The sequence below is a fragment of the Triticum aestivum genome, chromosome 2A (assembly GCF_018294505.1).
Source record: "Triticum aestivum cultivar Chinese Spring chromosome 2A, IWGSC CS RefSeq v2.1, whole genome shotgun sequence".
Classification (NCBI taxonomy): Eukaryota; Viridiplantae; Streptophyta; class Magnoliopsida; order Poales; family Poaceae; genus Triticum; species Triticum aestivum.
Window position 1 is genome coordinate 759,277,802 of NC_057797.1, and position 12,713 is coordinate 759,290,514.

Consider the following 12,713-nt stretch of genomic DNA (forward strand, 5'->3'; position numbering starts at 1 on the left):
GTTTCAACTCCATCCGTGAAAATGTTCAAGATGGAGACATAGAGATTTGCAAAGTGCACACGGATCTGAATGTCGCAGATCCGCTGACTAAACCTCTCTCGCGTGCAAAACATGATCAACACCAGAACTCTATGGGTGTTCGATTCATCACAATGTAACTAGATTAGTGACTCTAGTGCAAGTGGGAGACTGTTGGAAATATGCCCTAGAGGCAATAATAAAAGTATTATTATATTTCATTGTTCATGATAATTGTCTTGTATTCATGCTATAACTGTATTATCCGGAAATCGTAATACACGTGTGAATACTTAGACCACACTATGTCCCTGGTAAGCCTCTAGTTGACCAGCTCGTTGTGATCAACAGATAGTCATGGTTTCCTGACTATGGACATTGGATGTCGTTGATAACGGGATCACATCATTAGGAGAATGATGTGATGGACAAGACCCAATCCTAAGCATAGCATAAAAGATCGTGTAGTTCGTTTTGCTAGAGCTTTGCAAGTGTCAAGTATCTCTTCCTTCGACCATGAGATCGTGTAACTCCCGGATACCGTAAGAATGCCTTGGGTGTACCAAACGTCACAACGTAACTGGGTGACTATAAAGGTGCATTACAGGTATCTCCGAAAGTAGCTGTTGGGTTGACACGGATCGAGACTGGGATTTGTCACTCCGTATGACGGAGAGGTATCTCTGGGCCCACTCGGTAATGCATCATCATAATGAGCTCAATGTGACCAAGGTGTTGGACACGGGATCATGCATTACGGTACGAGTAAAGTGACTTGCCGGTAACGAGACTGAACAAGGTATTGGGATACCGACGATCGAGTCTCGGGCAAGTAACGTATCGATTGACAAAGGGAATTGCATACAGGGTTTGATCGAATCCTCGACATAGTGGTTCATCCGATGACAACATCGAGGAGCATGTGGGAGCCATCATGGGTATCCAGATCCCGCTGATGGTTATTGACTAAGAGAGTCTCGGTCATGTCTACATGTCTCCCGAACCCGTAGGGTCTACACACTTAAGGTTCAGTCATGCTAGGGTTGTAGGGATATGTATATGCAGTAACCCGAATGTTGTTCGGAGTCCCGGATGAGATCCCGGATGTCACGAGGAGTTCCGGAATGGTCCGGAGGTAAAGATTTATATATAGGAAGTGCTATTTCGGGCACCGGGACAAGTTTCGGGGTTATCGGTATTGTACCGGGACCACCGGAGGGGTCCCGGGGGCCCACCGGGTGGGGCCACCCATCACCGGGGGCCACATGGGCTGTAGGGGGTGCGCCTTGGCCTTCATGGGCCAAGGGCACCAGCCCCGCAAGGCCCATGCGCCTAGGGTTTCCCACTAGGAGGAGTCCTAGTGGTGGAAGGCACCCCTAGGTGCCTTGGGGGGGAGGGAAACCTCCCTAGGCCGCCGCCCCCCCTAGTAGATCTCATCTACTAGGGCCGGCCACCCCCCCTTGGCACCCCTATATATAGTGGGGGGAGAGGAGGGACTTCATACCTTGAGCCCTGGCCTTTGGTTGCCTCCTTCTCCCTCCCCAACACCTCCTCCACCTCCTTATAGCTTAGCGAAGCTCTGCCGGAGTACTGCAGCTCCATCAACACCACGCCGTCGTGCTGCTGCTGGTGCCATCTCCCTCAACCTCTCCTCCCTTCCTTGCTGGATCAAGAAGGAGGAGACGTGGCTGTTCCGTACGTGTGTTGAACGCGGAGGTGCCGTCCGTTCGGTGCTAAGGTCATCGGTGATTTGAATCACGTCGAGTACGACTACATCATCACCTTGCAAGCTTCCGCACGCGATCTACAAGTGGTATGTAGATGCAAACTCTATCCCTAGACTCGTTGCTTAGATGAACTCATAGATGGATCTTGGTGAAACCGTAGGAAAAATTTTAATTTTCTGCAACGTTCCCCAACAAATATGCCCTAGAGGCAATAATAAAAGTATTATTATATTTAATTGTTCATGATAATTGTCTTTTATTCATGCTATAACTGTATTATCCGGAAATCGTAATACACGTGTGAATACTTAGACCACACAATGTCCCTGGTAAGCCTCTAGTTGACCAGCTCGTTGTGATCAACAGATAGTCATGGTTTCCTGACTATGGACATTGGATGTCGTTGATAACGGGATCACATCATTAGGAGAATGATGTGATGGACAAGACCCAATCCTAAGCATAGCATAAAAGATCGTGTAGTTCGTTTTGCTAGAGCTTTGCAAGTGTCAAGTATCTCTTCCTTCGACCATGAGATCGTGTAACTCCCGGATACCGTAAGAGTGCCTTGGGTGTACCAAACGTCACAACGTAACTGGGTGACTATAAAGGTGCATTACAGGTATCTCCGAAAGTAGCTGTTGGGTTGACACGGATCGAGACTGGGATTTGTCACTCCGTATGACGGAGAGGTATCTCTGGGCCCACTCGGTAATGCATCATCATATTGAGCTCAATGTGACCAAGGTGTTGGACACGGGATCATGCATTACGGTACGAGTAAAGTGACTTGCCGGTAACGAGACTGAACAAGGTATTGGGATACCGACGATCGAGTCTCGGGCAAGTAACGTACCGATTGACAAAGGGAATTGCATACAGGGTTTGATCGAATCCTCGACATAGTGGTTCATCCGATGACAACATCGAGGAGCATGTGGGAGCCATCATGGGTATCCAGATCCCGCTGATGGTTATTGACTGAGAGAGTCTCGGTCATGTCTGCATGTCTCCCGAACCCGTAGGGTCTACACACTTAAGGTTCAGTTACGCTAGGGTTATAGGGATATGTATATGCAGTAACCCGAATGTTGTTCGGAGTCCCGGATGAGATCCCGGACGTCACGAGGAGTTCCGGAATGGTCCGGAGGTAAAGATTTATATATGGGAAGTCCTGTTTCGGGCATCGGGACAAGTTTCGGGGTTATCGGTATTGTACCGGGACCACCGGAAGGGTCCCGGGGGTCCACCGGGTGGGTCCACCTGTCCCGGGGGGCCACATGGGCTGTAGGGGGGTGCGCCTTGGCCTAATGGGCCAAGGGCACCAGCCCCACATAGGCCCATGCGCCTAGGGTTTAAGGGGGCAAGAGTCCTAGGAGGGTAAGGCACCTCCTAGGTGCCTTGGGGGGAGGGAAAACCCCCCTTGGCCGCCGCACCCCCTAGGAGATTGGATCTCCTAGGGCCGGCCACCCCCCCTTGGCACCCCTATATATAGTGGGGGAGAGGAGGGACTTCATACCTGAACGCCCTGGCCTTTGGTTGCCTCCTTCTCCCTCCCCAACACCTCCTCCACCTCCATAGTGCTTAGCGAAGCTCTGCCGGAGTACTGCAGCTCCATCAACACCACGCCGTCGTGCTGCTGCTGGTGCCATCTCCCTCAACCTCTCCTCCCTTCCTTGCTGGATCAAGAAGGAGGAGACGTGGCTGTTCCGTACGTGTGTTGAACGCGGAGGTGCCGTCCGTTTGGCGCTGGTCATCGGTGATTTGGATCACGTCGAGTACGACTACATCATCACCTTGCAAGCTTCCGCACGCGATCTACAAGTGGTATGTAGATGCAAACTCTCTCCCTAGACTCGTTGCTTAGATGAACTCATAGATGGATCTTGGTGAAACCGTAGGAAAATTTTAATTTTCTGCAACGTTCCCCAACAGTGGCATCATGAGCTAGGTCTATGCGTAGTTCTCTTTGCACGAGTAGAACACAACTTTGTTGTGGGCGTGGATTTTGTCATCTTACTTGCCTCTACTAGTCTTTTCTTGCTCAACGGTATTGTGGGATGAAGCGGCCCGGACCAACCTTACACGTACTCTTACGTGAGACCGGTTCCACCGACTGACATGCACAAGTTGCATAAGGTGGCTGGCGGGTGTCTGTCTCTCCCACCTTAGTTGGAGCGGAATCGATGAACAGGGCCCTTATGAAGGGTAAATAGAAGTTGACAAAATCACGTTGTGGTGATTCGTAGGTAAGAAAACGTTCTTGCTAGAACCCAATTGCAGCCACGTAAAAGATGCAACAACAATTAGAGGACGTCTAACTTGTTTTTGCAGCGATTGATCATGTGATGTGATATGGCCAGAAGTTGTGATGAATGATGAATTGTGATGTATGAGATCATGTTCTTTGTAATAGGATTCACGACTTGCATGTCGATGAGTATGACAACCGGCAGGAGCCATAGGAGTTGTCATTATTTTTTGTATGACCTGCGTGTCATTGAATAACGCCATGTAAACTACTTTACTTTATTGCTAAACGTTAGTCATAGAAGTAGAAGTAGTCGTTGGCGTGACAACTTCATGAAGACACGATGATGGAGATCATGATGATGGAGATCATGGTGTCAAGCCGGTGACAAGATGATCATGGAGCCCCGAAGATGAAGATCAATGGAGCTATATGATATTGGCCATATCATGTCACAACTATATAATTGCATGTGATGTTTATTATGTATTATGCATCTTGTTTACTTAGGACGACGGTAGTAAATAAGATGATCCCTTATAAAATTTCAAGAAGTGTTCTCCCCTAACTGTGCACCGTTGCTACAGTTCGTCGTTTCTAAGCACCACGTGATGATCGGGTGTGATGGATTCTTACGTTCACATACAACGGGTGTAAGACAGTTTTACACAGCGAAAACACTTAGGGTTAACTTGACGAGCCTAGCATGTGCAGACATGGCCTCGGAACACGGAGACCGAAAGGTCGAACACGAGTCGTATGGAAGATACGATCAACATGAAAATGTTCACCGACGATGACTAGTCCGTCTCACGTGATGATCGGACACGGACTAGTCGACTCGGATCGTGTAACACTTAGATGACTAAAGGGATGTCTAATCTAAGTGGGAGTTCATAATTTGATTAGAACTTTATTATCATGAACTTAGTCTAAAACCTTTGCAAATATGTCTTGTAGATCAATGGCCAACGCTAATGTCAACATGAACTTCAACGCGTTCCTAGAGAAAACCAAGCTGAAAGATGATGGCAGCAACTATACGGACTGGGTCCGGAACCTGAGGATCATCCTCATAGCTGCCAGGAAACAATATGTCCTAGAAGGACCGCTAGGTGACGCTCCCGTCCCAGAGAACCAAGACATTATGAATGCTTGGCAGTCTCGCGCTGATGATTACTCCCTCGTTCAGTGCGGCATGCTTTACAGCTTAGAACCGGGGCTCCAAAAGCGTTTTGAGCATCACGGAGCATATGAGATGTTCGAAGAGCTGAAACTAGTTTTTCAAGCTCATGCCCGGGTCGAGAGATATGATGTCTCCGACAAGTTCTACAGTTGTAAGATGGAGGAGAACAGTTCTGTCAGTGAGCACATCCTGAAGATGTCTGGGTTGCACAACCGTATGACCCAGCTGAACATTAACCTCCCAGATGAGGCGGTCATTGACAGAATCCTCCAGTCGCTCCCACCAAGCTACAAGAGCTTTGTGATGAACTACAACATGCAGGGAATGGAAAAGACCATTCCTGAAGTGTTCTCGATGCTGAAGTCAGCAGAGGCTGAAATCAAGAAAGAACATCAAGTGTTGATGGTCAATAAGACCACTAAGTTCAAGAAGGGCAAGGGTAAGAAGAACTTCAAGAAGGACGGCAAAGATGTTGCCGCGCCTGGTAAGCCAGTTACCGGGAAGAAGTCAAAGAATGGACCCAAGCCTGAGACTGAGTGCTTTTATTGCAAGGGGAAGGGTCACTGGAAGCGGAACTGCCCCAAATACTTAGCGGATAAGAAGGCCGGCAACACCAAAGGTATATTTGATATACATGTGATTGATGTGTACCTTACCAGTACTCGTAGTAACTCCTGGGTATTTGATACCGGTGCCGTTGCTCATATTTGTAACTCACAGCAGGAGCTGCGGAATAAACGGAGACTGGCGAAGGACGAGGTGACGATGCGCGTCGGGAATGGTTCCAGAGTCGATGTGATCGCCGTCGGCACGCTGCCTCTACATTTACCTACGGGATTAGTTTTGAACCTTAATAATTGTTATTTAGTGCCAAGTTTGAGCATGAACATTGTATCTGGATCTCGTTTAATACGAGATAGCTACTCATTTAAGTCTGAGAATAATGGTTGTTCGATTTATATGAGAGATATGTTTTATGGTCATGCTCCGATGGTCAATGGTTTATTCTTAATGAATCTCGAGCGTAATATTACACATGTTCATAGTGTAGATGCCAAAAGATTTAAAGTTGATAACGATAGTCCCACATACTTGTGGCACTGCCGCCTTGGTCACATTGGTGTCAAGCGCATGAAGAAGCTCCATGCCGATGGACTTTTAGAGTCTCTTGATTATGAATCGTTTGACACGTGCGAACCATGCCTCTTAGGTAAAATGACCAAGACTCCGTTCTCCGGAACAATGGAGCGAGCAACCAACTTGTTGGAAATCATACATACCGATGTGTGCGGTCCAATGAGCGTTGAGGCTCGCGGAGGATATCGTTATGTTCTCACTCTCACAGATGACTTGAGTAGATATGGGTATGTCTACTTAATGAAACACAAGTCTGAGACCTTTGAAAAGTTCAAGGAATTTCAGAATGAGGTGGAGAATCAACGTGACCGAAAGATAAAATTCTTACGATCAGATCGTGGAGGAGAATACTTAAGTCACGAATTTGGTACACACTTAAAGAAATGTGGAATCGTTTCACAGCTCACGCCGCCTGGAACACCTCAGCGAAACGGTGTGTCCGAACGTCGTAATCGCACTCTATTGGATATGGTGCGGTCTATGATGTCTCTTACCGATTTACCGCTATCATTTTGGGGATACGCTCTAGAGACAGCTACATTCACTTTAAATAGGGCACCGTCTAAATCCGTTGAGACGACACCGTATGAATTATGGTTTGGAAAGAAACCTAAGCTGTCGTTTCTAAAAGTTTGGGGATGCGAAGCTTATGTCAAGAAACTTCAACCTGAAAAGCTCGAACCCAAGTCGGAAAAATGCGTATTCATAGGATACCCTAAGGAAACTATAGGGTATACCTTCTACTTAAGATCCGAAGGCAAGATCTTTGTTGCCAAGAACGGATGCTTTCTGGAAAAAGAGTTTCTCTCGAAAGAAGTAAGTGGGAGGAAAGTAGAACTCGATGAAGTACTACCTCTTGAGCGGGATAGTGACGCAGCACAGGAAACCGTTCCTGTGATGCCCACACCAACTGAAGAGGAAAACCATGATAATGATCAAAGTACTTCGGATCAAGTTACTGCTGAACTTCGTAGGTCCACAAGGACACGTTCCGCACCAGAGTGGTACGGCAACCCTGTCCTGGAAATCATGTTGTTAGACAACAATGAACCTTCGAACTATGAAGAAGCAATGGCGGGCCCGGATTCCAACAAATGGCTTGAAGCCATGAAATCCGAGATAGAATCCATGTATGAAAACAAAGTATGGACTTTGACAGACTTGCCCGATGATCGGCGAGCGATAGAAAACAAATGGATCTTTAAGAAGAAGACGGACGCGGATGGTAATGTTACCATCTATAAAGCTCGACTTGTCGCTAAGGGTTATCGACAGGTTCAAGGGATTGACTACGACGAGACATTCTCTCCCGTAGCGAAGCTAAAGTCCGTCCGAATCATGTTAGCAATTGCCGCATACTATGATTATGAGATATGGCAGATGGACGTCAAAACAACATTCCTTAACGGGCATCTTAAGGAAGAACTGTATATGATGCAGCCGGAAGGTTTTGTCGATCCTCGGAACGCTAACAAAGTATGCAAGCTCCAGCGATCCATTTATGGACTAGTGCAAGCATCTCGGAGTTGGAACATTCGCTTTGATGAGATGATCAAAGCGTTTGGGTTTATGCAGACTTATGGAGAAGCCTGCGTTTACAAGAAAGTGAGTGGGAGCTCTGTAGCATTTCTCATATTATATGTAGATGACATACTCCTGATGGGAAATAATATAGAATTTCTGGACAGCATTAAGGCCTACTTGAATAAGTGTTTTTCAATGAAGGACCTTGGAGAAGCTGCTTATATATTAGGCATCAAGATCTATAGAGATAGATCGAGACGCCTCATAGGTCTTTCACAAAGCACATACCTTGATAAGATTTTGAAGAGATTCAGAATGGATCAGTCCAAGAAGGGGTTCTTGCCTATGTTACAAGGTATGAGACTGAGCTCAGCTCAGTCACCGACCACGGCAAAAGATAAAGAAGAGATGAGTGTCATCCCCTATGCTTCAGCCATAGGATCTATTATGTATGCCATGCTGTGTACCAGACCCGATGTAAACCTTGCCGTAAGTTTGGTAGCAAGATACCAAAGTAATCCCGGCAAGGAACACTGGACAGCGGTCAAGAATATCCTGAAGTACCTGAAAAGGACAAAGGACATGTTTCTCGTTTATGGAGGAGACGAAGAGCTCGTCGTAAAGGGTTACGTCGACGCTAGCTTCGACTCAGATCTGGATGACTCTAAGTCACAAACCGGATACGTGTATATGTTGAATGGTGGAGCAGTAAGCTGGTGCAGCTGCAAGCAGAGCGTCGTGGCGGGATCTACGTGTGAAGCGGAGTACATGGCAGCCTCGGAGGCAGCACATGAAGCGATTTGGGTGAAGGAGTTCATCACCGACCTAGGAGTCATACCCAATGCGTCGGGGCCGATCAAACTCTTCTGTGACAACACTGGAGCTATTGCCCTCGCAAAGGAGCCCAGGTTTCACAAGAAGACCAGGCACATCAAGCGTCGTTTCAACTCCATCCGTGAAAATGTTCAAGATGGAGACATAGAGATTTGCAAAGTGCACACGGATCTGAATGTCGCAGATCCGCTGACTAAACCTCTCTCGCGTGCAAAACATGATCAACACCAGAACTCTATGGGTGTTCGATTCATCACAATGTAACTAGATTAGTGACTCTAGTGCAAGTGGGAGACCGTTGGAAATATGCCCTAGAGGCAATAATAAAAGTATTATTATATTTCATTGTTCATGATAATTGTCTTTTATTCATGCTATAACTGTATTATCCGGAAATTGTAATACACGTGTGAATACTTAGACCACACAATGTCCCTGGTAAGCCTCTAGTTGACCAGCTCGTTGTGATCAACAGATAGTCATGGTTTCCTGACTATGGACATTGGATGTCGTTGATAACGGGATCACATCATTAGGAGAATGATGTGATGGACAAGACCCAATCCTAAGCATAGCATAAAAGATCGTGTAGTTCATTTTGCTAGAGCTTTGCAAGTGTCAAGTATCTCTTCCTTCGACCATGAGATCGTGTAACTCCCGGATACCGTAAGAGTGCCTTGGGTGTACCAAACGTCACAACGTAACTGGGTGACTATAAAGGTGCATTACAGGTATCTCCGAAAGTAGCTGTTGGGTTGACACGGATCGAGACTGGGATTTGTCACTCCGTATGACGGAGAGGTATCTCTGGGCCCACTCGGTAATGCATCATCATATTGAGCTCAATGTGACCAAGGTGTTGGACACGGGATCATGCATTACGGTACGAGTAAAGTGACTTGCCGGTAACGAGACTGAACAAGGTATTGGGATACCGACGATCGAGTCTCGGGCAAGTAACGTACCGATTGACAAAGGGAATTGCATACAGGGTTTGATAGAATCCTCGACATAGTGGTTCATCCGATGACAACATCGAGGAGCATGTGGGAGCCATCATGGGTATCCAGATCCCGCTGATGGTTATTGACTGAGAGAGTCTCGGTCATGTCTGCATGTCTCCCGAACCCGTAGGGTCTACACACTTAAGGTTCAGTTACGCTAGGGTTATAGGGATATGTATATGCAGTAACCCGAATGTTGTTCGGAGTCCCGGATGAGATCCCGGACGTCACGAGGAGTTCCGGAATGGTCCGGAGGTAAAGATTTATATATGGGAAGTCCTGTTTCGGGCATCGGGACAAGTTTCGGGGTTATCGGTATTGTACCGGGACCACCAGAAGGGTCCCGGGGGTCCACCGGGTGGGTCCACCTGTCCCGGGGGGCCACATGGGCTGTAGGGGGGTGCGCCTTGGCCTAATGGGCCAAGGGCACCAGCCCCACATAGGCCCATGCGCCTAGGGTTTAAGGGGGCAAGAGTCCTAGGAGGGTAAGGCACCTCCTAGGTGCCTTGGGGGGAGGGAAAACCCCCTTGGCCGCCGCACCCCCTAGGAGATTGGATCTCCTAGGGCCGGCCACCCCCCTTGGCACCCCTATATATAGTGGGGGAGAGGAGGGACTTCATACCTGAACGCCCTGGCCTTTGGTTGCCTCCTTCTCCCTCCCCAACACCTCCTCCACCTCCATAGTGCTTAGCGAAGCTCTGCCGGAGTACTGCAGCTCCATCAACACCACGCCGTCGTGCTGCTGCTGGTGCCATCTCCCTCAACCTCTCCTCCCTTCCTTGCTGGATCAAGAAGGAGGAGACGTGGCTGTTCCGTACGTGTGTTGAACGCGGAGGTGCCGTCCGTTTGGCGCTGGTCATCGGTGATTTGGATCACGTCGAGTACGACTACATCATCACCTTGCAAGCTTCCGCACGCGATCTACAAGTGGTATGTAGAGGCAAACTCTCTCCCTAGACTCGTTGCTTAGATGAACTCATAGATGGATCTTGGTGAAACCGTAGAAATTTTTTTAATTTTCTGCAACGTTCCCCGACATGTTGAGCCTCTCAAGTATGTCAGACGGATCGAGTGTCTTGAAATCAGGACGTTCTTGAATCATCAGGGCTAGGGTGTCAAACGAACTATCAAGTGATCTCAGTAGTGTCTTGACGACTTCATGTTTGGTGATCTCAGTAGCGCCGAGGGCTTGAAGCTCATTTGTGATGTCAGTGAGTCGGTCAAATGTGAGCTGGACATTCTCATTGTCATTTCACTTGAAGCGGTTGAAGAGGTTGCGAAGGACACTGATTCTCTGATCTCTCTGGGTTGAGACGCCTTCATTGACCTTGGAGAGCCAGTCCCAGACCAGCTTAGATGTTTCCAAAGCACTCACACGGCCATACTGTCCTTTGGTCAGATGACCACAGATGATATTCTTGGCAGTAGAGTCCAGTTGAACGAACTTCTTGACATCAGTAGCAGTGACACCTTCTCCAGCCTTGGGAACGCCGTTCTTGACAACATACCATAGTTCGACGTCAATGGCTTCAAGATGCATGCGCATCTTATTCTTCCAGTAGGGATATTCAGTTCCATCGAAGACGGGGCACGCAACGGAGACTTTAATTATCCCTGCAGTTGACATAGCTAAAACTCCAGGTGGTTAAACCGAATCACACAGAACAAGGGAGCACCTTGCTCTGATACTAATTGAAAGTGCGTTATATCAACTAGAGGGGGGTGAATAGGCGATTTTTATGAAAGTCTACAAAACGTGGAAGTTATGAAGACAAACGATAGAAATAAACCTATTACCCTGCAGGGGAAGGTAGACTACACTAGGCAAGCCATAGTCAAGTATTCAATAGAGTGAAAGCACAATGACTAATAGCAGCAATGTAGTAAGGATCAGGTAGGAAGATATTGTGAAGCCACACAGAACACGCAGTCACTCAGTGAAGACAAAAGATAGTGCGAACATACAGTGACTTCATAAGGAGTAACAGTAAGTAAAGGGAAGGGAAGATGAAACCAGTGACTCGCTGAAGACAATGATTTGTTGGACCAGTTCCAGTTGCTATGACAACTGTACGTCTGGTTAGGGCGGCTAGGTATTTAAACCTTAGGACACACAGTCCCGGACACCCAGTCCTGAACACGCAGCTCAGGACACCCAGTCCTCACCGTATTCCCCTTGAGCTAAGGTCACACAGACATCGCCCAATCACTCTGGTAAGTCTTCAAGGTAGACACCCAAACCTTCACAGACTTCGTTCACCGGCAATCCACAATGTCTCTTGGATGCTCAGAACGCGACGCCTAACCGACTGGAGGATGCACAGTCCTCAAGTGTAATAAGTCTTCAGATCACACAGACAAGAAGACTTAAGTGATGCCTAATTCTCTTTGGCTCTGGGTGGTTAGGGCTTTATCCTCGCAAGGAATTCTCTCTCAAAGGCTTCGAGGTGGGTTGCTCTCAAACGACAAAAGCCGTACTCTGAATCTGAGCAGCCAACCGTTTATGGTTGTAGGGGGTGGGCTATTTATAGCCACTAGGCAACCCGACCTGATTTGTCCGAAATGACCCTGGTTCACTAAGGAACTCACACGTGTTCCAACAGTCAGATTTCAAACTCATACGGCAACTTTACTTGGGCCACAAGCAAAGCTGACTTGTCCGACTCTGGACAAGATTCGCTCTCAAAGTATTCACTCGAAGACATATGTTTTGTTTAAGCATCACTTCAGTCATTCTTACTGGTTCTCTTGGACCCCACTTAACAGTACGGTGGTTCCTATGACTCAACACAGAAGAAAAAGAACTATGAAAGATCTAAGTCTTCGAGCTCCATAGGCTTCATGCGGTGTCTTCTCTTGTCATAGTCTTCAATGTGAATATCTTCATATACCACCTTTGACTTCAATGTCTTCATACATTTTTAGGGGTCACCTCTGGTAGGAAAACCGAATCAATGGGGGACTTCTACCTGTGTTATCCTGCAATTCTCACAAACACATTAGTCCCTCAACTAGGTTTGTCGTCAATACTC